The sequence below is a fragment of the Dreissena polymorpha genome, chromosome 8, assembly GCF_020536995.1.
Source record: "Dreissena polymorpha isolate Duluth1 chromosome 8, UMN_Dpol_1.0, whole genome shotgun sequence".
Lineage (NCBI taxonomy): Eukaryota > Metazoa > Mollusca > Bivalvia > Myida > Dreissenidae > Dreissena > Dreissena polymorpha.
In genome coordinates, this window is record NC_068362.1 from 11,379,623 (window position 1) to 11,407,112 (window position 27,490).

The 27,490-nt window shown below is 36.9% G+C and overlaps 1 long non-coding RNA gene across 1 annotated transcript in view; it reads left to right on the forward strand.

The window, feature by feature from the left end:
- The window catches only part of LOC127841870 (uncharacterized), a 30,656-nt gene extending 3,433 nt beyond the window's left edge, over positions 1–27,223 (forward strand). The window contains exons 3-11 of the long non-coding RNA XR_008031378.1: positions 1,471–2,274; positions 14,233–14,448; positions 14,857–16,947; positions 18,773–19,296; positions 21,198–21,397; positions 22,200–22,273; positions 24,130–24,366; positions 24,866–24,935; positions 25,274–27,223. This is a non-coding gene — a long non-coding RNA (uncharacterized LOC127841870). The remainder of the gene's footprint in view (positions 1–1,470; positions 2,275–14,232; positions 14,449–14,856; positions 16,948–18,772; positions 19,297–21,197; positions 21,398–22,199; positions 22,274–24,129; positions 24,367–24,865; positions 24,936–25,273) is intronic.
- Positions 27,224–27,490: the final 267 nt, after the last annotated feature.

Below are 27,490 nucleotides of genomic sequence, written 5' to 3' on the forward strand. Positions count from 1 at the left end.
ATTGTGGCCTTTAATAAATTTAGCTTACACTAACAAGGGAGAGAACTGTCAATATGTACCAGCAGTGAGTTGTTGCCATTAAATTGTTTCATATTTATTAATTTGTAATACGTCTTACAACTTTTATGACATGATGGTTTACTTTGGAATTGTTGTCTAGTGTGAATTTAAATTTCGAAGAAGAGGGGGTATATTGCTTTGCTCATGTCGGTCTGTCGGTCGGTCTGTCGGTCGGTCCGTCCATCAGGTGGTTGTCAGACGATAACTCAAGAACGCTTGGGCCTAGGATCATGAAACTTCATAGGTACATTGATCATGACTCGCAGATGACCCCTATTGATTTTGAGGTGACTAGGTCAAAGGTCATGTTGACCAGAAATAGTAAAATGTTTTTTGAATGATAACTCAAGAACGCATACGCCTAGGATCATGAAACTTCATGGGTAGATTGATCATGACTGGCAGATGACCCCTATTGATTTTCAGGTCACTAGGTCAAAGGTCAAGGTTACGGTGACCCGAAATAGTAAAATGGTTTTTGGATGATAACTCAAGAACGCATACGCCTAGGATCATGAAACTTCATAGGTAGATTGATCATGACTTGCAGATTACCCCTATCGATTTTGAGGTCACAAGGTCAAAGGTCAAGGTCACAGTGACCCCAAATAGTAAAATGATTTTAGGATGATAACTCAAGAACGCTTTTGCCTAGGATCATGACACTTCATAGGTAGATTGATCGTGACCCGCAGATGACCCCTATTGATTTTGAAGTCACTAAGTCAAAGGTCAAGGTCACAGTGACAAAAATCGTATTCACACAATGGCTGCCACTACAACGGACAGCCCATATGGGGGGCATGCATGTTTTACAAACAGCCCTTGTTTTTGTTGTTATGCAGGAAAAACTTGCTAAAAACATCAATGAGCCGCGCTGTGAAAAAATAGGGCTTAATGCATGTGCTTAGATTGTAGTCCCAGATTAGCCTGTGCAGTCCGCACAGGCTACTTAGGGACAACAATTATCTCTTTAAAGGTTTGTTTGTTGAAAATAAGTATCTTCTTTTGTGAACATTCAGTATCGTCAGAAAATGTCCTCCCTGATTTGCTTATGTGGATTTCACATGCTAAAATGGGACGAAAGCTTCTAATATTGATGAGCGGCAATTTGGCTTATACAATTACACTGAAAGTAAAGTAAGAATAATTATTATGAATTTACAGGTTATTAAAGCATTAGCCAACACTTAATGTTTTAATACGAAATGGTTTAATTGCATTAATTTTCATTAATTGCTATTTAGGACAAGGCACCAATTAAATTCCAAATTAGAAATTCAGATAATTATGTTTTGCTGTTGAAAACCTTCACATCCAATCAAGAGGCATATATGTAGTGTATTATACATTGTAATATAAAAATGTGTTACAAGTTCATATCCCCCACTCTAGTGTTGTTGTTTTCAGGTGAGCACCAGCATTGATATCCAGTTGGCCAAGCAACAGCACCAGTCCGGCCTGCAGGAGCCCCAATACTAAATGATCCTTTGCCTTCCCTGATCCCTAGCTCCTCCCACTGGACCTCCGGCCACAAAGGGTCAGCATCATAACACAAGTCTGTTCTGCAATAAATCCTCAGCACGTCAAGTTTTCACGCGCTGTTATGAACAGCTGAAATGTCTGTGTTGAGATTTCCCCAAGCAAGCCCGAGTAGTTTTGTTTAGCTCTAGTGCCCGAGTGGGATGAGTGTTACAGAAGCGAGACGTTATAGCAGCACTTATGGTAACGCTAACAGTTAACGCTAACAGTTAGTTCTCACTGTGGACATCACGAAGAATCTCACGAAGGATTAAACATTGAATAGTTTGTTTAATTCTTTATAAGACAGCTATATATTCAGCGAGGAACGGGAGCAAATCAAGGAACAATCGAAACGATTCATTCAGAAGTATATCTGCTGTAGATAGTTATGACAGTAGAAGCGTTACGGACTATCCTCAGCGCACAATATATTCATGTGGTGTGCCTAAGACGCGAATTCCCCACATTATTGAAAACAAGTTGCTAAAAAATTCAACACGTACGGTTTTGCACTCCGAGGCCAAAGAGCATCGCATTGAATTGAGACTAAAGAAGGCTTAAAAATGTGACAACAGTTTTGTTGTATGGTACAGTACGCCCTTCGACTCAACCCGAAGTTAATCAGAACTCAAACTCAGCCCTTAACAATATCCGCGAGGCCAGCATATCAGCTCAGCTTCTGAGCTTCAGGTGAGACCTTACAGTGTTATTAATTTTGTCAAAGATTGGGCCTAAATTCAGCCCCATTCCTCAAAAAGTCTATTTTTTTATAAATATTTACTGGTTAAAATTTACAATGCAATATTTGCCAAAACAAGTGTTTGATAGATTGCAACAATGAGTCACTTTCCTTATAAAGCCCTATATGTTGAAACTTAGTACAATTAAAATACAAATCAAAAATTCTAAATTTATAAGTATTTGTGTTCACGTATAACTGATTATGATCTAATATGATTTTTATTTAAATTAGAAACCGGATGTTTGCAAAGACAAAATCACTATACTGCTTTCATATCTTTATGCACACACTTTCAACGCCAGTGACTAAACTTTACATCTAAGGTCTGTCTTACAAAAACAATGGCATAAAATGTAGACATCAACTAGTATCGATTCAATATCACGTACATATAATAGATTTAACCATAATAGGCTATAATTACTAGTATAATGGCCCCTGGTAGCAAGACAAAGTATCATATACTTAATTCACCATAGACTTTCATCTGTTTTTGCATTTCTGTCTAATCCATAGGCAATACGTGTTTGATCAAGTACTCATATACTTACAGTATTGTTACTTATGACTTGTTGTATTGTCTAACATTTAAAGTTGTTTAGTCTCGCGTAATAGCTGTGCACATTTAAATGTGTACAGTCTCATATTTTAAGTTGTTCAGTGTCATGTTAAAAGTTGTATTGTTTTACAGTTAAAGTTGCCGAGTATCACATTTAAAATTATGTAGTCTTACATTTAAAGTTGTTAATTCTCACATTTAAAGTTGTAAAGGTTCACAATGAAAGTTGTTGTAGTCAAAACTATTAAGGGGGAAAGTCTCGCACTTAAAATTACTGAAGTCATGCCTGTTTTTTTAAATTTATTTTTATGCCCCCGGTAGGGTGGCAAAATGGCAGTTGAACTGTCTGTCAGTCCGTCCCTCTGAAAACATTAATATAGGCCATAACTTTTGCAATATTAAAAATCATAATGTGATATTTGGCATGCATGTGTATCTCATAGAGTCACAAAATTTAAGTGGTGAATTTAGGTCAAAGTCATCCTTGAAGATAAAAGGTAAAAACAAACAAATCCAATGGAAGTACCGGTAACACGCTTAAAAGGGAGATAATTTATATTTATCATTTGGCAAGTACAGAGCATTTTTACAAGGGAAGTAATATTTGTAAGGGGGTATAATCAAAATCAAAAATATATAATCAAAGCGGCGCAGTAGGGGCATTGTGTTTCTGACAAACACATCTCTTGTTAAAAAAAAGTATTACACATTGCTATGAACTGTACTTTACTATGTATTTTTCGCGGTTTAAAACCCAAAAATTTCAAAATTAAGTTTTTTGGGTATAACATATTGATACAACAAATAAAATGCTTTGGGTATGGGTCTGTTTAACAGACCCATAAATACACCAGTAAAGCGCCGACTTGTGTAATTCCTGTTTATTAAGAATGCAAAAAAAGATGAGGTTGTAAAGAGCAGTATGAATTTACATAAGGAAAATTATCCTCTTTAATTGTTTGTATATTACAAAGTCATTGATATTTGTCCATATGAAATGTCGTCGTAAAAAAACCCGTTTATGGACACAGCAGTTAATGCATGGATTTTTCAAATGGGAAAAATAAATAGGTTTTTATGTCAGTTATTTTCCGTTGTGATACATTTGTGGATCAGTCGACTCTTAAAATCAACAAAAAATAATGTCTCACAATTAATAATGATTTTACAGTGTTACTTGTGTATTAAGAATGTTAAAAATGAAGAGGACAAGAATGATATGATTTCACAGAATGTAAAATGGTGTCTTTTCTTATGTATATCCTTTTAAAAACACAACTTCTTTTACTTGAGGATCAATAACTAAAAACCTTTTTCAGCTCGATGCTTCCCAACTTATTCATAAGAAACCTCATTAACACAACACCTCGAGAATTTATGTCATTCCAATGCAGACCTTGAGTTTTTAAAAAAGTGTGAGATATTTAATTAAGCTTGGAATGCCTTGGTTGTATAGAGCCTGTTTGCAAGGAGATGTAGAGTTTTTAGTATGTATATAGACAATCCCAGAATCGATAATATGGGCGCCGCCATATTGGCTATTACGTAACCCGCGATTGAAAACGGTACTGAAGAATATGACAGATTACAACGTTATCATAGTGCACGCCCGCTTTATTCCAATAAACAGTACTTTATGACTTTGCACATTAGGATTGAAAACAAGTGAAACATGAAACCAAGTGTCGATATGTATCACATCGTAAATCAATATAATTTAAATTTAAAATATACACGATTGATTCATAAAATGTGTCTTTGCAACAATATTCAGTGACAACACGTAATGTTTAAGGCCAAGTTGGCATTTTTAAGCATACCTTTCAGCATAATGCCTTTTTATAAAATTTAATTATTTCTTTATGGAATATAATTATTCAAGCATAATTATAAAGGTATAGAAATATCTAAAGTGTGAAGTAAACGTTGTGATTTTAGCGTAAATAGTGCCGGAGATATTAACAAAGATCTATCAATATATAAAGATTGGAAACATCCATTCAGACCATATTTTTTTGATAGATCTTTGATATTAATTAGATAGATTTAAGATCGATGTAGACAATTAAATTGATATCTGTCTTTGTTTAAGCCTATATTATTTCTTATTAAATGTCGTACTTTCTATACTTTCCGGAGATATTCATTAAGAAACGTTGTACATGTAAGATTAAAGACTTAGGACGACTTCTTTAATTGAATAATACATCTCTTTGTTTGTCTAAACAGTTACCATTTCGCTATTAATATTTCTCTTGTAAGTGTCATTTTAAAGGTAATATACAAATCTATAGCCGAAATGAAGTTTGTGATTCTAAAATTGTTTCGTAAATCTTTATAGAAACTCTGTAAGATTTTTAGGTAGAGATTTTTTTTTTATTAAAATAATGTATCTAGTTTAGTCTAAAACTAAAGTGGTTTTGAGCAATATTTTATTTAAAAATCGCTCTCAAGCTAATACAAAAATAACTAGCCAAAAATGAATTTTGTGATTTAAATGAACAAGTTTCGGAGTTATTCGCTTGCAAAACTGTGTAAGATGTCAGGATATGTCATACTTTTTTTATTGAAAAGGACAGCTTTTGTCTACAACTTTCTTATATTATTATTTAAATAACGTTTTACATGTTGCCTGAAATATTATTAAATTTTCTTAATAACATCTTAATTCACAATTGAAATGTTCAACATGAAAAATAATGAGCCTTAAATAAACTTAAATAGTTCCAATTGTGTTCTCTAGATTTCCTAAACGTACGTCTTTATTAAATGTTCGTAAAACGGTCAAAATTTACGCTTAAAAAATAAAAACACGCTCAAAATAAGTGATTGATTTTTCTTAAATTACGGATTATAAATGACAGCAACATACATCTCTTGAAAAAAAACATCAGCGATAAAGGCGCGAACGAATTCGCTCAATGGGAGGCGATGTTCCAAGTGTGGATTAAACGCGTTTATGGGTTTGCCCGTGACACCACATGTCTGCACATGTGTTGATATCGAAATTTAGATAAGATATCACGCGTCACCTTTAAATAACATGTTAAATGACAATCAAGACCTTATTCATGCCAGGGACCTACACAAATAGGTCCATGTCCATGCTGTGTGTTATTACTCTTAAACGAATGCAGATGAACCTTATTTCTACTAATTACGTAATTTATATTAATTTTAAAAAAACACGAACTATTATCTGGTTGTCAGATCGATAACAGAAACTCTTTAAATCCTAAAATATATTTGATAAACCCATTTCGTTTCCTTGTTTTGCGTAGGGACCTATACACACATATAAAGGTCCATGTTTATTTCTTCAGTACCGTTTTGGAGGCACGCCAGAGTATTCAGGGGCGGGTAATCCGGGAGGTTTCGATTTCTGGGATTGTCTATAGTGTTGCTGTTATTTGTCAAAATTGGGGTCTGAAATCGACCCCATTTACAATCCTAAAACAATGTATTTTTCCCAAACAACTGCCTTAAATTTCCATTGAAGAAACACCAAGAATATTCCCTATTAGAAGGACTCCGGCCTCATTTCACAAACTTAAGTTAAGTCTGCTAACAGTCTGTTGTTGAGTGTTTTTTCAAGAAACATATGTGCCTCCCTCTGGGATAATGGGACTAAATGCATGTGTGTAAAGTGTGGTCCCAGATTAGCCTGTGTAGTCTGTACAGGGACTAAATGCATGTGCATAAAGTGTGGTCCCAGATAGCCTGTGTAGTCTGTACAGGGACTAAATGCATGTGTGTAAAGTGTGGTCCCAGATTAGCCTGTGTAGTCTGTACAGGGACTAAATGCATGTGTGTAAAGTGTGGTCCCAGATTAGCCTGTGTAGTCCGTACAGGGACTAAATGCATGTGCGTAAAGTGTGGTCCCAGATTAGCCTGTGTAGTCTGTACAGGGACTAAATGCATGTGCGTAAAGTGTGGTCCCAGATTAGCCTGTGTAGTCTGTACAGGGACTAAATGCATGTGTGTAAAGTGTGGTCCCAGATTAGCCTGTGTAGTCTGTATAGGGACTAAATGCATATGTGTAAAGTGTGGTCCCAGATTAGCCTGTGTAGTCTGTACAGGGACTAAATGCATGTGTGTAAAGTGTGGTCCCAGATTAGCGTGTGTAGTCTGTACAGGGACTAAATACATATGTGTAAAGTGTGGTCCCAGATTAGCCTGTGTAGTCTGTACAGGGACTAAATGCATCGGTGTAAAGTGTGGTCCCAGATTAGCCTGTGTAGTCTGTACAGGGACTAAATGCATGTGTGTTAAGTGTGGTCCCAGATTAGCCTGTGTAGTCTGTACAGGGACTAAATGCATCGGTGTAAAGTGTGGTCCCAGATTAGCCTGTGTAGTCCGTACAGGGACTAAATGCATGTGTGTAAAGTGTGGTCCCAGATTAGCCTGTGTAGTCTGTACAGGGACTAAATGCATGTGTGTAAAGTGTGGTCCCAGATTAGCCTGTGTAGTCTGTATAGGGACTAAATGCATATGTGTAAAGTGTGGTCCCAGATTAGCCTGTGTAGTCTGTACAGGGACTAAATGCATGTGTGTAAAGTGTGGTCCCAGATTAGCGTGTGTAGTCTGTACAGGGACTAAATACATATGTGTAAAGTGTGGTCCCAGATTAGCCTGTGTAGTCTGTACAGGGACTAAATGCATGTGTGTAAAGTGTGGTCCCAGATTAGCCTGTGTAGTCCGTACAGGGACTAAATGCATGTGCGTAAAGTGTGGTCCCAGATTAGCCTGTGTAGTCTGTACAGGGACTAAATGCATGTGCGTAAAGTGTGGTCCCAGATTAGCCTGTGTAGTCTGTACAGGGACTAAATGCATGTGTGTAAAGTGTGGTCCCAGATTAGCCTGTGTAGTCTGTATAGGGACTAAATGCATATGTGTAAAGTGTGGTCCCAGATTAGCCTGTGTAGTCTGTACAGGGACTAAATGCATGTGTGTAAAGTGTGGTCCCAGATTAGCGTGTGTAGTCTGTACAGGGACTAAATACATATGTGTAAAGTGTGGTCCCAGATTAGCCTGTGTAGTCTGTCCAGGGACTAAATGCATCGGTGTAAAGTGTGGTCCCAGATTAGCCTGTGTAGTCTGTACAGGGACTAAATGCATGTGTGTTAAGTGTGGTCCCAGATTAGCCTGTGTAGTCTGTACAGGGACTAAATGCATCGGTGTAAAGTGTGGTCCCAGATTAGCCTGTGTAGTCCGTACAGGGACTAAATGCATGTGTGTAAAGTGTGGTCCCAGATTAGCCTGTGTAGTCTGTACAGGGACTAAATGCATGTGTGTTAAGTGTGGTCCCAGATTAGCCTGTGTAGTCTGTACAGGGACTAAATGCATCGGTGTAAAGTGTGGTCCCAGATTAGCCTGTGTAGTCCGTACAGGGACTAAATGCATGTGTGTAAAGTGTGGTCCCAGATTAGCCTGTGTAGTCTGTACAGGGACTAAATGCATGTGTGTAAAGTGTGGTCCCAGATTAGCCTGTGTAGTCTGTATAGGGACTAAATGCATATGTGTAAAGTGTGGTCCCAGATTAGCCTGTGTAGTCTGTACAGGGACTAAATGCATGTGTGTAAAGTGTGGTCCCAGATTAGCGTGTGTAGTCTGTACAGGGACTAAATACATATGTGTAAAGTGTGGTCCCAGATTAGCCTGTGTAGTCTGTACAGGGACTAAATGCATGTGTGTAAAGTGTGGTCCCAGATTAGCCTGTGTAGTCCGTACAGGGACTAAATGCATGTGCGTAAAGTGTGGTCCCAGATTAGCCTGTGTAGTCTGTACAGGGACTAAATGCATGTGCGTAAAGTGTGGTCCCAGATTAGCCTGTGTAGTCTGTACAGGGACTAAATGCATGTGTGTAAAGTGTGGTCCCAGATTAGCCTGTGTAGTCTGTATAGGGACTAAATGCATATGTGTAAAGTGTGGTCCCAGATTAGCCTGTGTAGTCTGTACAGGGACTAAATGCATGTGTGTAAAGTGTGGTCCCAGATTAGCGTGTGTAGTCTGTACAGGGACTAAATACATATGTGTAAAGTGTGGTCCCAGATTAGCCTGTGTAGTCTGTCCAGGGACTAAATGCATCGGTGTAAAGTGTGGTCCCAGATTAGCCTGTGTAGTCTGTACAGGGACTAAATGCATGTGTGTTAAGTGTGGTCCCAGATTAGCCTGTGTAGTCTGTACAGGGACTAAATGCATCGGTGTAAAGTGTGGTCCCAGATTAGCCTGTGTAGTCCGTACAGGGACTAAATGCATGTGTGTAAAGTGTGGTCCCAGATTAGCCTGTGTAGTCTGTACAGGGACTAAATGCATGTGTGTAAAGTGTGGTCCCAGATTAGCCTGTGTAGTCTGTATAGGGACTAAATGCATATGTGTAAAGTGTGGTCCCAGATTAGCCTGTGTAGTCTGTACAGGGACTAAATGCATGTGTGTAAAGTGTGGTCCCAGATTAGCGTGTGTAGTCTGTACAGGGACTAAATACATATGTGTAAAGTGTGGTCCCAGATTAGCCTGTGTAGTCTGTACAGGGACTCAATGCATGTGTGTTAAGTGTGGTCCCAGATTAGCCTGTGTAGTCTGTACAGGGACTAAATGCATCGGTGTAAAGTGTGGTCCCAGATTAGCCTGTGTAGTCCGTACAGGGACTAAATGCATGTGCGTAAAGTGTGGTCCCAGATTAGCCTGTTTAGTCTGTACAGGGACTAAATGCATGTATGTAAAGTGTGGTCCCAGATTAGCCTGTGTAGTCTGTACAGGGACTAAATGCATGTGTGTAAAGTGTGGTCCCAGATTAGCCTGTGTAGTCTGTACAGGGACTAAATGCATGTGTGTAAAGTGTGGTCCCAGATTAGCCTGTGTAGTCTGTACAGGCAAATCAGGGACGATACTTTCCGCATTTACGGAATTTTTCTTATATAGGAAGTCTCTTCTTTAAAAACAATCTGTCTAGTGGAAAGTGTTGTACCTTATAAGCCTGTGTGGCTGTACAGGCTAATCTAGGACAAAACTTAGTGCACAATTTATAAAGCCCTGTTTTCTAAGAATGAGGCTCAAAGTAAGTCCCCCTACCATCTGTTAACGAGTTGTACAAGATAATACCAGGTGAGCCTCGTTCTGGGAAAAGGGTGCTTAATGCATGTTAAATGCCATCTACAGATAAGCCTGTGCAGTGGGCACACAGATGATACTTTCCGTTTTTGAGGAAATTTTCGTTGAAAGGGAATTTGTATGCCCCCGGTAGGGTGGCATATAGCTGTTGAACTGTCCGTCAGTCAGTCAGTCAGTATGTCAGTCTCTCCGTCCGTCTGAAAAAAACTTTAACATTGGCCATAACTTTTGCAATATTGAAGATAGCAACTTGATATTTGGCATGCAAGTGTATCTCATGGAGCTGCACATTTTGAGTTAAAAGTTCAAGGTCAAGATAATCCTTCAAGGTCTAGGGTCGAAAATACAAATCCAAGGAAAGTAATAAGCTTTAATGGAGATAATTATCTGACCTGCCAAATAAAATATTTTTTTTAAATATATCAAAGCGGCGCAGTAGGGGGCATTGTGTTTCTGACAAACAAATCATGGTAAAAGGTCAAGGTCATTCTTCAAGGTCTACGGTTGAAAATACAAATCCAGGGGAAGTAATAAGCTTTAAAGGGAGATAATTATTATACATAATCATATGAAACCATACAACTGAAGCATAATCTAAATGACATTTTATGGTCAAGCCAAGCACACAATGACACTTTTTGGCAGACAAGTATCTTAGGTACGTTAAGGTTACCTGGGAATCTACAATCACGGTAGTGGTTTATTATTAATTGCTACTAAAAATAGAGATTTGACAGAGGCAATTATTTTCAAGGGAAGTAATTTATATAATTATAAATCTCAGATTATATATTACCCTATCAAGAATTTAAGTTATTTTCTCAGTTACTGTACATATTTTGTATTTTGTTTATTTATAACTTAAATGATTGATTTGTCAAAGATTTTTTATGCCCCCTTTCCATCACACTTTGCGTTTAGGTTTTGAAAAATGCTCATAAATTCTATGTCCCTTGAGATATAACCTTCATATTTGGTATGCTTGTGTATATGGACAAGGCCTTTCCATACGCACAAAAATTTTTACCCCTGTGACCTTGACCTTGAACTTAGGGTCCGCATTTAGGTTTCGAAATCTGCGTTTAGGTTTTGAAAAGTGCTCATAACTTCTATATCCATTGAGATATAAGCTTCATATTTGGTATGCATGTGTATACGAACAAGGCCTTTCCATACGCACACAAATTTTGACCCCTGGACCTTGACTTTGAACTTAGGGTCCGCGTTTAGGTTTCGAAATCTGCATAAGGTTTTGAAAAAAGCTCATAACTTCTATCAAGCGTTTATAGGGGGCATAAGTCAACCTATGGTGACAGCTCTTGTTTTTAAATGATATATATAACTATCATTTCTTTCCTGTACTAATTTGTGAATGGTTGGTTTCATTACTTACATGTGGACTTATGTACATAGATACATGATGAACTGTGGCAATGATCTCTTTGATAAACCACAGGCCTTGCTGGTCAGTGATGTCTGACTTGGTCATTTTTTACTGTCTACAGACCGCCCACACGCAGTAGGGTGGCATATAGCAGTTGAACTGTCAGTCCATCTGTCTGTCGTTGGTCCGAAAACTTTAACATTGGCCATAACTTTTGCAATATTGAAGATTGGAACTTGATATTTGGCATGCATGTGTATCTCATGAAGCAGCACATTTTGAGTGGTGAAAGGTCAAGGCCATCCTTCAATGTTGAAGGTGAATAACAAAATCCAAGGGAAGTAATAAGCTTTAAAGGGAGATTATTTCTATATCTGCCAAATGATAAATATAAATTTTATTTCAAAGCGGCGCAGTAGGGGGCATTTTGTTTCTGACGAACACATCTCTTGTTTCTAAACAAAAATCAAGTCTTAGTAAAAAAGTGTCGTCTCAGGTTAGCCTATGAGGACTCCACTGGCTTATGTGGGAAGACACTATTCACATTGATTAAGTCACGTTGTTCAAGATGCTCAAGTTAAGTCCGTTTAAGGGTTGTATTTATACATTCTTAAGAGAATGAATTTGGTATAACAAATAATATGATTAAAAAACAATGGTGTTCATGTTAATGCAAATTAAAAATAATTGTTAAGAGATACTAATGTAAGCAATGAGTGATTGAATTCAGAGCGCTTAAAATTGAATGGCTCTTGTGCTATTTTAAACTTTTCTCACAGTGGTGAAATCTCAATAATGTTATAAATTACTGTAAACAAGTATCCAAACTAGAAAACTAATTCTTATATAATTGTGGAAACTTAATTTATTTAAATAAAGAAAGAATGAACATAAAATGCAATAATAAATACAATAAAAATGTATTAAGAGAACCTATGAATTTTGACTTGTTCTCAGATAAGCAGAATAGTTATTTTCTAAACATTATAATTTACAGTCAAAACCTGTTGGCTCAAACTCCCTTGGCTCAACTTTCAGGTTTGCTCTGACTATCCTCGAAGCATCTTTTTTGTATTGCTAAATATTCATATACATTTATGTCAAATGGCTCAAATTTGCAGGTGCGGGATTACTTAATGTCTCCTATTTTTTTAAGTCCCCGTCACAATTTTCACATTGTTTTGTTTGCCTGGCTCTAAAGCGCCTAGGGTCCCATAAAGCTGTTACTTGATTATGAGCACTTGATTAAAGGCTCCCTATAATTTTAAACATGTTATTGACTCAATCGTTAATTGATTTGAGTAAAAGATGACAATCTGGCGTTTTTGTAGATTATATAATATTATGGCTGGAACAGCTGCATCACAATATTGTTTATTAAACAAACCATCCAGAAGGCCAAAAGCCCAAGTGGACAAAGCAAGCATACAGTGTTTACAAAATACACAGCTTATGATTATACAAAATTAAGTTATACTATAATAGTTAGAGTTACAGTTATAATATGTCAACTTGAAGCAATAGACAATTTTGTATCTATGCGTCATGTCATTCTTAAATAAAAACACAAGCAAATAAAGTAATACACGTGTTGTTTATTACTTGGGCAATGTGCATATAATGCTTATATATTGTTTTGTTTCTTAGCGTTATTCCTTACATAAGATCATTGTTTGATTGTTTGTGTAACTGTTTTAAAATAGTGATTACTTAAAAATGTCAAGTATATTAATTCTGTTCTTACTGATTCAAAAGAAGAAAGTAGTACGGAGATTAGGCAGTATGAATACTCTTCAACTGGAGATGTAAATCTATTGCAGATTTATGTTAGTAAACATAAGTATATTCAGATCGGTTGGATCGAATTCTGGATGGCTAAAACTTTTGTTGTCAGTCCAGGCAAGTAAGAGTCATTGGGTTTCGACTTTATTCAGCAATTAATGTTTGCATTGTATTTAAACTAAGGAATACACCGGACTTACAAAAATATAAATTATTGTTCTTAATGAACATAAATTCATCATAAATTTAGATTAAAAATAAGTAAAATAAATCTTGTCAAACACATTTCTAAAAACATGTTGATTAAGTACTGTAAATTTGTTATAATTTGTGGTACATTAATTAATGTTGATTTCCTGGGTTTACTGATCCACGAAATTTACTCAAACACATAACAAAATGATCCAAGCAAATTGGTGTTTTTTTTTCAACAAGTAAGAAATGCACGAATTTACATGTCCACAAAAAAGTATTTCTTTGAAAAACCTCCAAGTGTTATGCCAACTAATATAAATGATTTTCCAGGATCAGGGGTGTAGCATTCCAGTCTCTAGCTTGAATTGTTGACCAATATTTTGCATCTCTTTCATCAGTCAGTGCCTTTTTTAAAGTTGTATTTTTTCTAGCTTGTGCAATCCACACAGGCATATTTGGGACAACAATTTCATATGTTAAGGTATTTTTGTTGAAAAGAAATATCCTCTTTATGAAAATCCAGTCAAAAAGTGTCCTTCCTGATTAGCTTGTGTGGACTTCACATGTTAATCTGGGACGACTATTTGTAATATTTAGGAGCCGCATATTGGCTAATGAAATTACATCAGTCTGAATATACAGGTTGGTATACAGTGTATTAATAGCAAACAATGTTTTAATGCGAAATGGTTTGATGATATTAATTTTCGTGCTATTGAGCACAATACACCAATGATATGCCAGATTAGAAATTCATTAGAATGTAATTTTGCCTATTAAACACCTTCACAACCAACCAAGAGGCATAGTTTCGTATAGATTGTAATGTAAACATTTTTTACAAGTTCACATCACCCACTGTGCTGTTGTTTTCAGGACAGCACCACCATTGATATCGATTTTGCCCAGCAACAGCACAAGTCCGGCCTGCAGGAGCCCCAGTCCAGGACGACCCATCCACTTCCCTGACCCATAGCTCATCATACTTGATATCCGGAAAGATGGGGCCTAATGCATGCGCTTAAATTGTTGTCACAGATAAGCCTGTGCAGTCCACACAGGCTAATAATGGACAACACTTTCCTCTTAAAGGTATCTTTCATTGAACAAATAATCCTCTTTGTGAAAATCCAGTCTAGTCAGAAAGTACCCTCCCTTATTAGCTTATGTGAATTTCACATGCTTATCTGGGACGACACTGTCTAACATAAGTGCTCCGCACATTGGCTTATGAAAATACATCTCTGAAAATGGAGTAAAGATAATATATATAAATGTACAGATAAGTGTAGCATAAGCCAACACTTTTCTTGTTTTAATACAAAATGACTTAATTCTATTTATTTTCATGCTATTAAGGACAAGGAACCAATAAAATGCCAGATTAGAAATTCATGTTGTTGAAAACCTTCACAGCCAGTCAAGAGGCATAGCTTGTTATAGATTGTAATATAATTTGTTACAAGTTCCTATAACCCACTGTGTTGTTGTTGTTTTCAGCAGAGCACCAGCATTGATATCGAGTTGGCCCAGCAACCGCACCAGTCCCGCCTGCAGGAGCCCTAGTCCAGAATGACACTTCCCCTCCCTTGACTTCTAACTCCTTCTCCTTGACCTCCTACCTCAAAAAGTCAGCATCGTTGAACAGCTCTGTTCTTCAGGAAATTCTGAGCATGATTCTGTTCTGACAAACGCAATGTCCACGTCACGTTTTCCAAACATAAGCCTGGGTAGTTTTGTTAAGCTAGAGTTCCGCGTGGGCCTGATAGGATGAGTGTTACAGACACGAAAAGTTATAGCAGTAGTTATGGTAACGCTAACAGTCAGTTGTTGCTGTTGGACATAACAACAAATATCATGAAGAATAAAACGTTCAATAACTTGTTCCAATTTTTATGGGACAAACAGAAATTGAACAGGAGAAAATCAAGGAATAATTGTTGTGAACACCCAGAGCACGATACATCCGTGGTGACACAGATAGGCAGTAATGACTTGGTTGTGAACTCCCAGAGCAAAATACATCCATGCTGACACAGAAAGGAAGTAATGACTTGGTTGTGAATACCCAGAGCATGCTACATCCATGCTGACACAGAAAGGAAGTAATGACTATGCAGTGAACACCCAGAGCACAATACATCCATGCTGGCACAGAAAGGCAGTAATGACTTGGCTTTAAACACACAGAGCACAATACATCCATGCTGACACAGATGGGCAGTAATGACTATGCTGTGAACACCCAGAGCACAATACATCCATGCTGAAACAGAAAGGCAGTCATGACTATGCAGTGAACACCCAGAGCAAGATATATCCATGCTGACACAGAAAGGAAGTAATGACTATGATGTGAACACCCAGAGCAAGATTTATCCATGCTGATACAGAAAGGCAGTAATGACTATGCTGTGAACACCCAGAGCACAATACATCTATGCTGACACAGAAAGGCAGTAATGACTTGGTTTGGAACACCCAGAGCACAATAAATCCATGCTGACACAGAAAGGCAGTAATGACTTGGCTGTGAACACAGAACACGATACACCCATGCTGACACAGAAAGGAAGTAATGACTCGGCTGTGAACACATAGCACAATATATCCATGCTAAAACAGAAAGGCAGTCATGACTATGCTTTGAACACCAAGAGCACGACGTATCCATGCTGACACAGAAAGGCAGTAATGACTTGGCTGTGAACACCCAGAGCAAGATATATTCAGGCTGACACAGAAAGGCAGTAATGGCTATGCTGTGAACACCCAGAGAAAGATATATCCATGCTGACACAGAAAGGCAGTAATGGCTATACTTTGAACACCCAGAGCAAGATATATCCATGATGACACAGAAAGGCAGTACTGACTATGCTGTGAACACCCAGAGCTCAAAACATTGATGCTGACACAGAAAGGCAGAAGGAAGTAATGACTCGGCTGTGAACACATAGCACAATATATCCATGCTAAAACAGAAAGGCAGTCATGACTATGCTTTGAACACCAAGAGCACGACGTATCCATGCTGACACAGAAAGGCAGTAATGACTTGGTTGTGAACACCCAGAGCAAGATATATCCATTCTGACACAGAAAGGCAGTAATGACTTGGTTGTGAACACCCAGAGCAAGATATATCCATGCTGACACAGAAAGGCAGTAATGACTTGGTTGTGAACACCCAGAGAAAGATATATCCATGCTGACACAGAAAGGCAGTAAAGACTTGGTTGTAAACACCCAGAGCACAATACATCCATGCTGACACAGAAAGGCAGTTAAGACTTTGTTGTAAACACTAAGATATCCATACATCCATGGGGTTTGCCACAGACGCAAATTACGCCCACCATTTTGAACAAGGTGCTTAAAGTGAACACGTCTGGTTTTGTTATGAGCACTTATGAGTCCAAAAGGCCTCACATTGAATTGATGCAAGAGAAAGGCTTTGACAAATAACAGCAGTTTTGCTGTGTGGTCCAGTGCGCCCTTCGACTCGCAACCTTAAGAAAGCAGAACTCAAACTCGTCTCTAAGCAATATCAGCAAGGCCAGCATGTCATCTCAGCTTCTTGAGCTTCAGGTGAGACCTTACAGTGTTAATTATTTTGTTGAAATTGGGGCAGAAATTCAGCCCCATTCTTATCTCAAAAAGTCTATAGTTATGATAACTGGCTTAAGTTCTCAATTCATGGTTTCCCGGAAGAAAAATATTGTTTTGATAGGTTGCAACATTGAGTTAATCAGAACTCAAATTAAGCCTTTGGCAATATCAGCGAGGCCAGCATATCAGCTCAGCTTCTTGAGCTTCAGGTGAGATCATACAGTGTTATTCATTTTGTCGAAATAGGGGCCAAAATTGAGTCCCATTCCTAATATTTAACAGTTCATATTTTCCATAATTACTGGCTAAAGTTCTCAATTCAAGGTTTGACCACAAACAATGTTTTAATAGGTTACAAATTGAGTTTGTTTCCTTATGCAGCACTATAAGTTGAACCTTAGTGCAATTTATCTTGATAGCACTTATTCTCAATTTTTAAATTATGTTTAGCAAAATCTACAACCATTTTCCCAATTAAATTCAAAACACTATGATTTTTTACGAATTGTCCCAATCCAAAAATGGTTAAAATTAACTCTGCACAAAGCTAGCCCCTAGTTATAGCACATTTTAAAGTTTTTATCAGAATAACTGGCTTAATTATACCCCCACAAACGAAGTTTAGGGGGGTATATAGAAGTGAACTTGTCTGTCGGTCTGTCTGTTGGTCCGTATTAAGTGTCCGCTCTCTAATTCAAGTAGTTTCCATCCGATCTTCACCAAACTTGGTCAGAAGTTGTATCTATATGATGTCCAGGCCAAGTTCGAACATGGGCCTTGCCGGGTTAAAAACTAGGTCACGGGGTCACTTAGTGCGTTTTTAACATTCAGCACGGTGTCCGCTCTTTAATTCAAGTAGTTTTCACCCAATCCTCACCAAGCATGGTCACAAGTTTTTTCTAAAGGATCTCTAGGACAAGTTTGAACATGGGCCATTCTGGGCCTTAAACTAGGTCACCAGGTCACTTTGTGCATTTTTTAACATTCAGCAAGGTGTCTGCTTTCTTATTCAAGTAGTTTACATCCGATCTTCACCAAACTTGGTCAGAAGTGTAAGGGAGATGAACTTAAGGCCAAGTTAGAACATGGGCCTTTCTGGGTGAAAAACTAGGTCAAGGGGTCACTTAGTGCGTTTTAAAAATTGAGCATGGTGTCCGCTGTTTTTTGTAAAGACGACATGCAAAATATTATGTGTCAATGCGGCATGTGGGGGTATTCATGTCTGTGACAAAGCTCTCGTTTGCTTATTTCACTAAGTTTAATTACTATTTTGAACTCACATCTATTGTTTCTTATTAAATGCCATACAGTTGTATTGTCACACATCTAAAGTTGTTAAGTCTCAGGTATAAGTCATAAACTGTCACATTAAAAGGTGTGCAGACTCACACTTAAATATGTAGATTGTAACATTTAAAGTTTTGTTGTCTCACATTTTAAGTTGCTAAGTATCACATTTAAAATTATGTAGTCTCACATTTAAAGTTCTATAGTCACACAATTAAAGGTGTACAGTCTCACATTCTAAATTGCTCAAGTAATGCCTGTTTTTGATTTACAAAAAATAAATATTACACCTTGCTACAAACACAAAAATTCCAATTTCAAGTTGGTGCGCGTAAAACATTGATACTACGTTATTCTGAGTTCTAATTAATGAAAAATTAATTGCAATATTCTTAATATCAATTATAACCACAATGTTTGGCATTTAAAAAACAGGTGTGTAAGGTAAGGTGTTGCAAGGCTTATTCATGTGGCACTTAACAATCCGGTTTTAGTTTACTTTCCATTTCCTTTTCAGTGAACTTAACTAGCAAACATGACAGACGTCATTGAAGTGAAAGTCGATGACAACCCCCTTCTTGCACAAATACTACAATTGCTTAAGAAAATCAGCACGAAGACGTCTTCCGTCAGACTACCAAGCCTCCTATCAATATCTCCTCCCATGTTGGCTACATCAACACTTCCAACAGCAGAGCCTTGGTGAGTTCGACTTCCGTCTCGGCATCGATGTCGCTTAGCAACAATTGGATGATGGGCGTCGACAAATTAGGCCGGACAAGTCGCTCGAACTGAAACGATCTGATCCAACAGGTAGAGCAAGCGTTGCGTGACACGTCCGTTAATGTGACTGACCTCGATATGTTGTTCTCGGATAATGTGAACCTTAGGCCTGGAGAGCAGCATGCGATCGACACCATTCAAGAACAGTTGTTCTTGGCAATTCTCAGGTTTGGGGTGGCGACTTCAGCGTCAGGACTTGCTCCATCTCTGTCTATGGCCCAGTCGCAGCAGCAGCAGCAGCAGCAACAAGAACAATAAGTAGTTTCTTAGAGGTGTTCTGTGATATGGGGCTTCATGTATGTGCTTAAATTGTCATCCCAGATTAGCCTGTGCAGACTGCGCATACATCAAGTCCTATTAAAGTGTCATCCCAGATTAGCCTGTGCAGACTGCACATACATTAAGTCCTATTAAAGTGTCATCCCATATTAGCCTGTGCAGACTACACATACATTAAGTTCTATTAAATTGTCATCCCAGATTAGCCTGTGCAGACTGCACATATATTAAGTCCTATTAAAGTGACATCCCAGATTATCCTTTGCAGACTGCACATACATTAAGTTCTATTAAAGTGTCATCCCAGATTAGCCTGTGCAGACTGCACATTAAGTCCTATTAAAGTGTCATCCCAGATTATCCTGTGCAGACTGCACATTAAGTCCTATTAAAGTGTCATTCCAGATTAGCCTGTGCAGACTGCACATTAAGTCCTATTAAAGTGTCATCCCAGATTAGCCTGTGCAGACTGCACATTAAGTCCTATTAAAGTGTCATCCCAGATTAGCCTGTGCAGACTGCACATTAAGTCCTATTAAAGTGTCATCCCAGATTAGCCTGTGCAGACTGCACATTAAGTCTTATTAAAGTGTCATTCCAGATTAGCCTGTGCAGACTGCACATACATTAAGTCCTATTAAAGTGTCATACCAGATTAGCCTGTGCAGACTGCACATACATTAAGTCCTATTAAAGTGTCATACCAGATTAGCCTGTGCAGACTGCACATACATTAAGTTCTATTAAAGTGTCATTCCAGATTAGCCTGTGCAGACTGCACATACATTAAGTCCTATTAAAGTGTCATACCAGATTAGCCTGTGCAGACTGCACATACATTAAGCCCTATTAAAGTGACATCCCAGATTAGCCTGTGCAGACTGCATATACATTAATTCCTATTAAAGTGTCATTCCATATTAGCCTGTGCAGACTGCACCTATTAAAGTGTCATCCCAGATTAGCCTGTGCAGACTGCACATACATTAAGCCCTATTAAAGTGTCATCCCAGATTAGCCTGTGCAGACTGCACATACATTAAGTCCTATTAAAGTGTCATACCAGATTAGCCTGTGCAGACTGCACATACATTATGCCCTATTAAAGTGACATCCCAGATTAGCCTGTGCAGACTGCATATACATTAATTCCTATTAAAGTGTCATTCCATATTAGCCTGTGCAGACTGCACCTATTAAAGTGTCATCCCAGATTAGCCTGTGCAGACTGCACATACATTAAGTCCTATTAAAGTGTCATCCCAGATTAGCCTGTGCAGACTGCACATACATTAAGTCATATTAAAGTGTCATCCCAGATTAGCCTGTGCAGACTGCACATACATTAAGTCCTATTAAAGTGTCATCCCAGATTATTCTGTGCAGACTGCACATACATTAAGCCCTATTAAAGTGTCATCCCAGATTAGCCTGTGCAGACTGCGCATACATTAAGTCCTATTAAATTGTCATCCCAGATTAGCCTGTGCAGACTGCACATTAATTAAGTCCTATTTATCCGAGAATGAGGCTCATATAGTTCACTTAACGTCAGTCCTTTTTCTGCCTGATTGAAGAAATGTTCCTAACTTAAAATGTGAATTCTCTGCTTTTAAATGTATCAAACTTGGTAAATAAATAGCAAAAAAAAGTTAATCTGATATCAGTTTTAATCAAAGGTCAGGGCATAGTTTTGTCTATTTTTCTGCTGAAATTTAGCCCTTGAACAACAGTTTCTCCTTGCAATAAAAAAATCCACTTTAATTATTAAATTCTATTAAATTTAAGTAAAACAATTATTTAATGCCTTCAGCACATTATAAAATTATTATCTTCATTTATTTTCAATATTTATTTAAATTGACGAATTTTGTTTTAAGAGCTAGTTCCTAGCAATCATAGATCGGTACCCTGCTGAAAAACAGAATCTCTGGTCAGCTGGTTCCAGATGCCCAGCAACACTTCCAGGCCCAGGACCTTGGGGCAAATGCTCAACATGTCCTATCTGCATGATTAAGCCAGTCTAATTCTTGGGCTCCAAACTCTCCTGCTGTGGGGCCAAGATTACCTCATCCATAAGGTACATTGGTACTGTCATTTTCTATGTATAATGTTCAGTTTTTATGCCCCCTGGTAGGGTGGCATATAGCAGTTGAACTGTCCGTCAGTCAGTCTGTCCGTCCGTCCGAAAACTTTAACATTGGCCATAACTTTTGCAATATTGAAGCTAGCAACTTGATATTTGACATGCATGTGTATCTCATGAAGTTGCACATTTTGAGTGGTGAAAGGTCAAGGTCATCCTCTAAGGTCAAAAGTAAAAAAATACAATCCAAGGGAAGAAATAAGCTTTAAAAGGGAGATAATTTCTAAACCTGCCAAATGATATATTGAAATTTTATTTCAAAGCAGCACAATAAGGAGCATTGTGTTTCTGACGAACACATCTCTTGTCTACTTCAAATTTCAATTAAAATAGTTTGTGCTTTTCATATATTAATAAATCTCTATCATGGCTGCTTACTTAATAAAATCATTATGTTATCGTTAATATTCATAATTGCCTTGAAATGGCAAAGGGGGGTGCATACTGATTTGTCCTTGTCTGTTGAAGTGCACTTAATAAATATTGGTTTAAGATGGATGAAAAATGTTTGCTTCTAGTGTACAGTATATAGTAGTCTATGTTTGTATGTTTGTATGAAGTGTTTTGTGTATATCTCATTTGTATCAAGAGTTTTCAAACATAATGTATTTCTTTTTTTACTCAAACAAACTTGATTTACATCCAATGAATTGATGACATTTCAGAATGCATTGAATTATTTGGTTTACAGGGACACATTTCTAGGATGCGCTAAGGTCCTTTTATCTGTTCACAGAGGGCTTATACTCACAAGTTCAGGCCCAGAGAGCGGTGTTCCCCAACTACAACACAACCAGTACGTCTCAATAGGTAAGTCCCATCGCTAAAGGGGTCACTGTGGCATTGCCTAATACTTTAGATGGAATCAAGTTTTAACAAATAAGGTTAAACCCTATGCAAACTGGGGTTTCTGCTCTCCAATTAATTGACCAGTTTATCTTATCTAAGTTTAAGGGTTCAGCCACAAACTATTGTATCGTATATAGACATGTGAAGAAAATGCATTAAGTTCAAGCTTGACCCTCAAATTTGTATTTTAAAATGAACATCTACAGCTACCATTTTGAATTGTTTTCAATTATGGAACATTTAGATTGATTTAGAGCATAATCAATTCCATATGTATTTTAAGTAACTGAAAATCAAAAAACCCTTTTATGTAAAGATTTTGCTCTAAAGCAATCTAAATGCTCCATAATTGAAAACAAGGCAAATTCATCATTTGTTTTTAATTTCATTCACGAGTTACAAAATTGTCTTTTTTATGCCAACCTCAGCATTGTTTGGTTACTTTTGTCTATGGCAAAGTGAGTTCAATGTTTACACCAAGCCATTCATCAAAAATTAAAACAGAAACAACAACACATTAAAATGATTAGATATAACAGATTATATTCACTTTGGGTTGTAATATTAAGAGTAATAGAAGCTTTAAAAACAGATATGAGCCTTGCACTGGGAAACGGGTTGAATGCGTAAAGAGTTTGACTTTAATCAGGTACACCACTTACCGCCTAAACTGGATTTTACTAAGAACATATTTCTTTAAAACAAAAATTCTATAAAAGCGGAAAGTGTTGTCCCTGATTAGCCTGGTTATTCCTGCAAGGTACATGTATAATAGAACAACCAGTAGCAGCTGCATGTTGGCTGTTGGGCAGTTGGCATCCACTATTATTACATCTGCTCACTATTTCAAGGCAATTTAAGTTGAATCTTCATGAAAGTTGTCAATTATATTTGTGGGCAGAATATCGTGTACAAGTTTAGTAACAAGCCAGATTCTCTGTACTTGTTTAATGAAGAAAAAATGACCAGTAAACATGTGTGCCAATGTACTCTCGATCAATGTAAACCAGTCTTGTAACTGGGTGTATTTTGTTGGCATTCTCGTTCTTAATTTGTGTGTGTGTATGAACTGCCTGAAAAAATGCTACTTGTCTGAGCATAAATGCCATCAGAATTTATGCAATCGGCGTAATTTTCCTGACAGTTTATACAGTTTTAAGTGTACTGTCACATTGCAAAACAGTGTTATATTGTCTTGAATAGTTTATGGCCTGTGTGGATGCTATATTTTTTAATCTTTCTATAAAGAAGGAATGTAGTTGACACTTGTTCATTGTTTCATTACATCGTTCCTCAAAAAGTTGTAACTCTGTTGCTCTGGCATCTTCAATACCATTGAGTAATTAAATGGTAATTAAATTGAATGCTTTTTAATTCCCTTTTATTATTGTTTAATTTGAGTTACAATGCTATGAGGTTAAATTTTATTTACACTTAAATGTATTATGAATATTGCTGGGCCAAGTGTGAGGTTGAGCGCTCCAAAACCCGTTTAAAACCCCAATGCTTTGCATTGACCGTTCCTAGGCGGTGATCCCAGCTTTATTCTTATTTGTGTTTATGTTGTTTTGTATTGTGCTGTATTGTGCTGTTTTGTACTGTTTGGGCAATCTGTCACTTGCCTTAAATAAAGGACCTACTAATTGTTTATAATAATAATTCAATACTAGTCCAGCAGCTGGAGTTTCACTTCTTTATACTGTGCCTAATTTAATGTCAAATGGTGACTTGTTGTCAAGGTTGGACTTTGCAGTAAATATAAGAATGACCTTCTGCTGATGCAGCTAGATATTCACTTTGTTGATATTTGATTTCAGAGAACACCCTTCCTGAAAACCTCGCTGAGTGCGACTGCGCCATACGTGACCCTTCAGTGAAATGAGATTGCAGGCGGAATGTCAAACCGGTACTACTCAGGTCTCCAGCAATAGCCTCAGCCTTGGACGCAGGTTCATGATGCACCCATGGCCTTACTTATTTCTGAACATCTCAATCTCACAGCAATTGATGTGAATTAATGATAATAAGACTCCACAAACCACGTTTTTGAGAAGGTATATTGGAGTCAATGTTTTGTAATTTGTTTAGTCAAAGCGTTTTTTTTGCATATATTATAAAAAGATTTGTATCAAATCTAAATTTCACAAAGGATTAAATTGGAACTTAAACTGTGTGAAACCGTTGAACAGTAAGTTTTAAGTGGTGATTTTGTTGCATGCAAAGCCCCATCGTTTCATTGGCCTAGTCACTCTTTTACCCCGTATTATTTTACTTTCAGTATCTCACCATACATGGGAAATCAGAAGATATGAAACTTATATTCTAATCAGGGTTTTAACTAACATTTTGCCCACAGTTGCGCTGTAACCTATATGCAATTCTGGGTTATAATTAACATTGTGTCCACAGTTGCGCAAAGTTGTTTGAATAGTAGTGTCATAAAACAAAGAAAGCATAGTCACTTGCATCCCCTGAAATCAATCATGTTCATGAAGAAGCCATTGTGAAATATTATGTTGCAGTTTGACTAATTGCCAAGTATATGTCTTTTAGCGTATCTTGTTCAGTGTCTGGCAGTACCAAGCCACGTCGACGCAGCAGCAAAAACAACAGTAGCAGTCTAGTAAGCTGACTTACTCGTTTGAGCTTCCTAGTCGTAGCAGTTTTCAGCAATGTTGTCACAATATGGATTGTTTTAATAAAACCTAATGGAGTTATAAAGCATAATTACTGATTCTCCTGTAAGATCATACTTTTATAATGCACTTAACATCAACAACACTGATGCATATGCATGACAGCTAATACATGTATTAATGCACAAACTAAAGTTTGAATTTCTTTATAATTAATTTATTCGCAAACATTAGTTTCAAAACATATTAAAGCACATCGATATTTTTTACTTTGCTTTTATTTATTGTTCGATTTTTATCACTTTGCCTCTCTTATCCTAACCAGGTGAAGGGTCACCCCGCAACTTTCAGTGCCTAGCAATGAAATCATCCACCGTTACATGTAGTTGGTCAGTAAAATGAGCGTTTTAACTGCATATAAAGTAAAAAGATATTATCAAACAACATCTACATTTCTCACGGGATTAAATTGATACTTCAGTTGTTTGATCCCCATGAAGTCTTGGTTTGATTGGTAGATGGTCATCTTGTGACAAAGCCCTAAATTATCATTGGCCAATTCACTTTTGCACAAGATCAAATTAATATCACTGTATCTCACCACACATGGGAATTCAGAGGCTGTACAACTTATATTCTATTCAGGGTTAAAGCCACACACCTTGAATTGAAGTACTTGTTAATCAATACATATAGATGCAATTTGAAAGTGTGCAAAATTGTCATTAAATCTATAGCCTTCTTAGCAAGAAATGTATTCAAAAAAAATTAAACCGAAAGTATGATTACTATACGTTTACGTATATTTTGACAAACGCGATTATTTTTAAGTTTAAGCGCAAAAAATATGGATTTTTACCTTGTAACCACCAGATATATTATAATTGAGATAGATAAAAATAAATGTATAGCCTAGATAGCAAGTTCTTTTTTTTCAAACGTTTCTGCATTTAAAACCGAAAGTAGGATTTCTAGACGTATACGTCCATTTTGACAAACGCGATTATTTTTAAGTTTTGAAGCGCAAAAGAGACGGATTTCTACCTTGTAACCACCAGATATATTCTAATTGGCATAAATCAAATATGGTTCTTATTTATACTTAAATTTACTATGTCATGTATTGCATTTCAAGGTGCGTGGCTTTAATAACTAACATTGTGCCCACAGTTGTGTAAAGCTGTGTGAAGATTTTTGTTTAAAAAAAAGAATAAAGCATTTGCGTAACTTGTAATCAATAGTGTTCAATGAAGGAACAATCATTTTGAAAATGACCAATACTCCAGAATTTATTTGTCTTTTAACGGATCTTGGTCAGTGTCTAGCAGTTTCCTTTCGACCAAGCCACGTCAGCAAAGCAGAAATAACAGCAGCAGTCAAGTAATTTGTCTTCCACGTTTGAGCTACCTATTTGCCACGGTCTGTTGCAAAGTCCACTCAACATGGATTGTTTTAATAAAACAAATGGAGTTAAAGAAGATTTTTGCTGATTCCTGTGTATGATCTTAATTGTATATGAAACAATACATGAACAACACTGATGCATATGAAAGGTAGCTACTACAAGTATTAATGCACAAATTAAAGAATGAATTTCTTTATAATTTTTAGTCATTATCTAAAATTTGTTTCCAAACATATCTAAGCATATTGCTATTGTTATGCCGTATAACAAAATAAAACAAAGGGTTCATTCAAAATTTCTAGTTTTACTTTCAAATTCAGTTTCATTATTATTTTCATTACAACAAAATCATATATCCAAAAAATATCATATACAATCAATAATAAAATATTCGTACCTGCATCTTATTCTGTATCATAATCTCTTTTTTGATTAAATAATCTATCTTAACCGGATGTTTTTCGTTTAAATCTGTATTCCAAACTGAAACTTGTTTATTTTCGAATCAGCTATTTATACTTTTTCGGGCATGACGTCAATGACACGTGACGACCGTTAAAGTAAAATATATACCAATGAACGTAATGTGAAATGGCGGATTTATTGAATGAATGAGAATCAAGTTTGAACAATAATATTATACAAATACAATGACAAAAACGTAAGTTAAGCCATATACATCAATGGAAATCAATAAATATGATGTTTATGAATATCAATTTATTTAGATAATAAGCATTTTAATTTGATAAGGAGTGTTTGTTTACATTTCACCATGTATTACGGAATGGCCAATGGGAGGAGTAACGGCCTAGCAATATAATATATTGACTATGCTTTGATTTATTGTTTGATTAAATCACTCTGCCATTCTTTGACTTACCAGGTTGAGGGTCGCCCAAAACCACCCAGTGCCTTGCAATGAAAACCTCACACGTGACTGTGACCTTGCCCTTGTACACACCTAATGGTCAGGTTGACGATCACTTGGGCTTAGATAGTCACTGCAGTAAGAACGTGTAAGATTTTAAAGGTACTTGTTCACAGATTTTATGAGTACTTTGACTTACCCGAATGACATAACTAAAGCACATTTAAAAGTGGCTACATATAACTATACAGTGTATACCAATATTT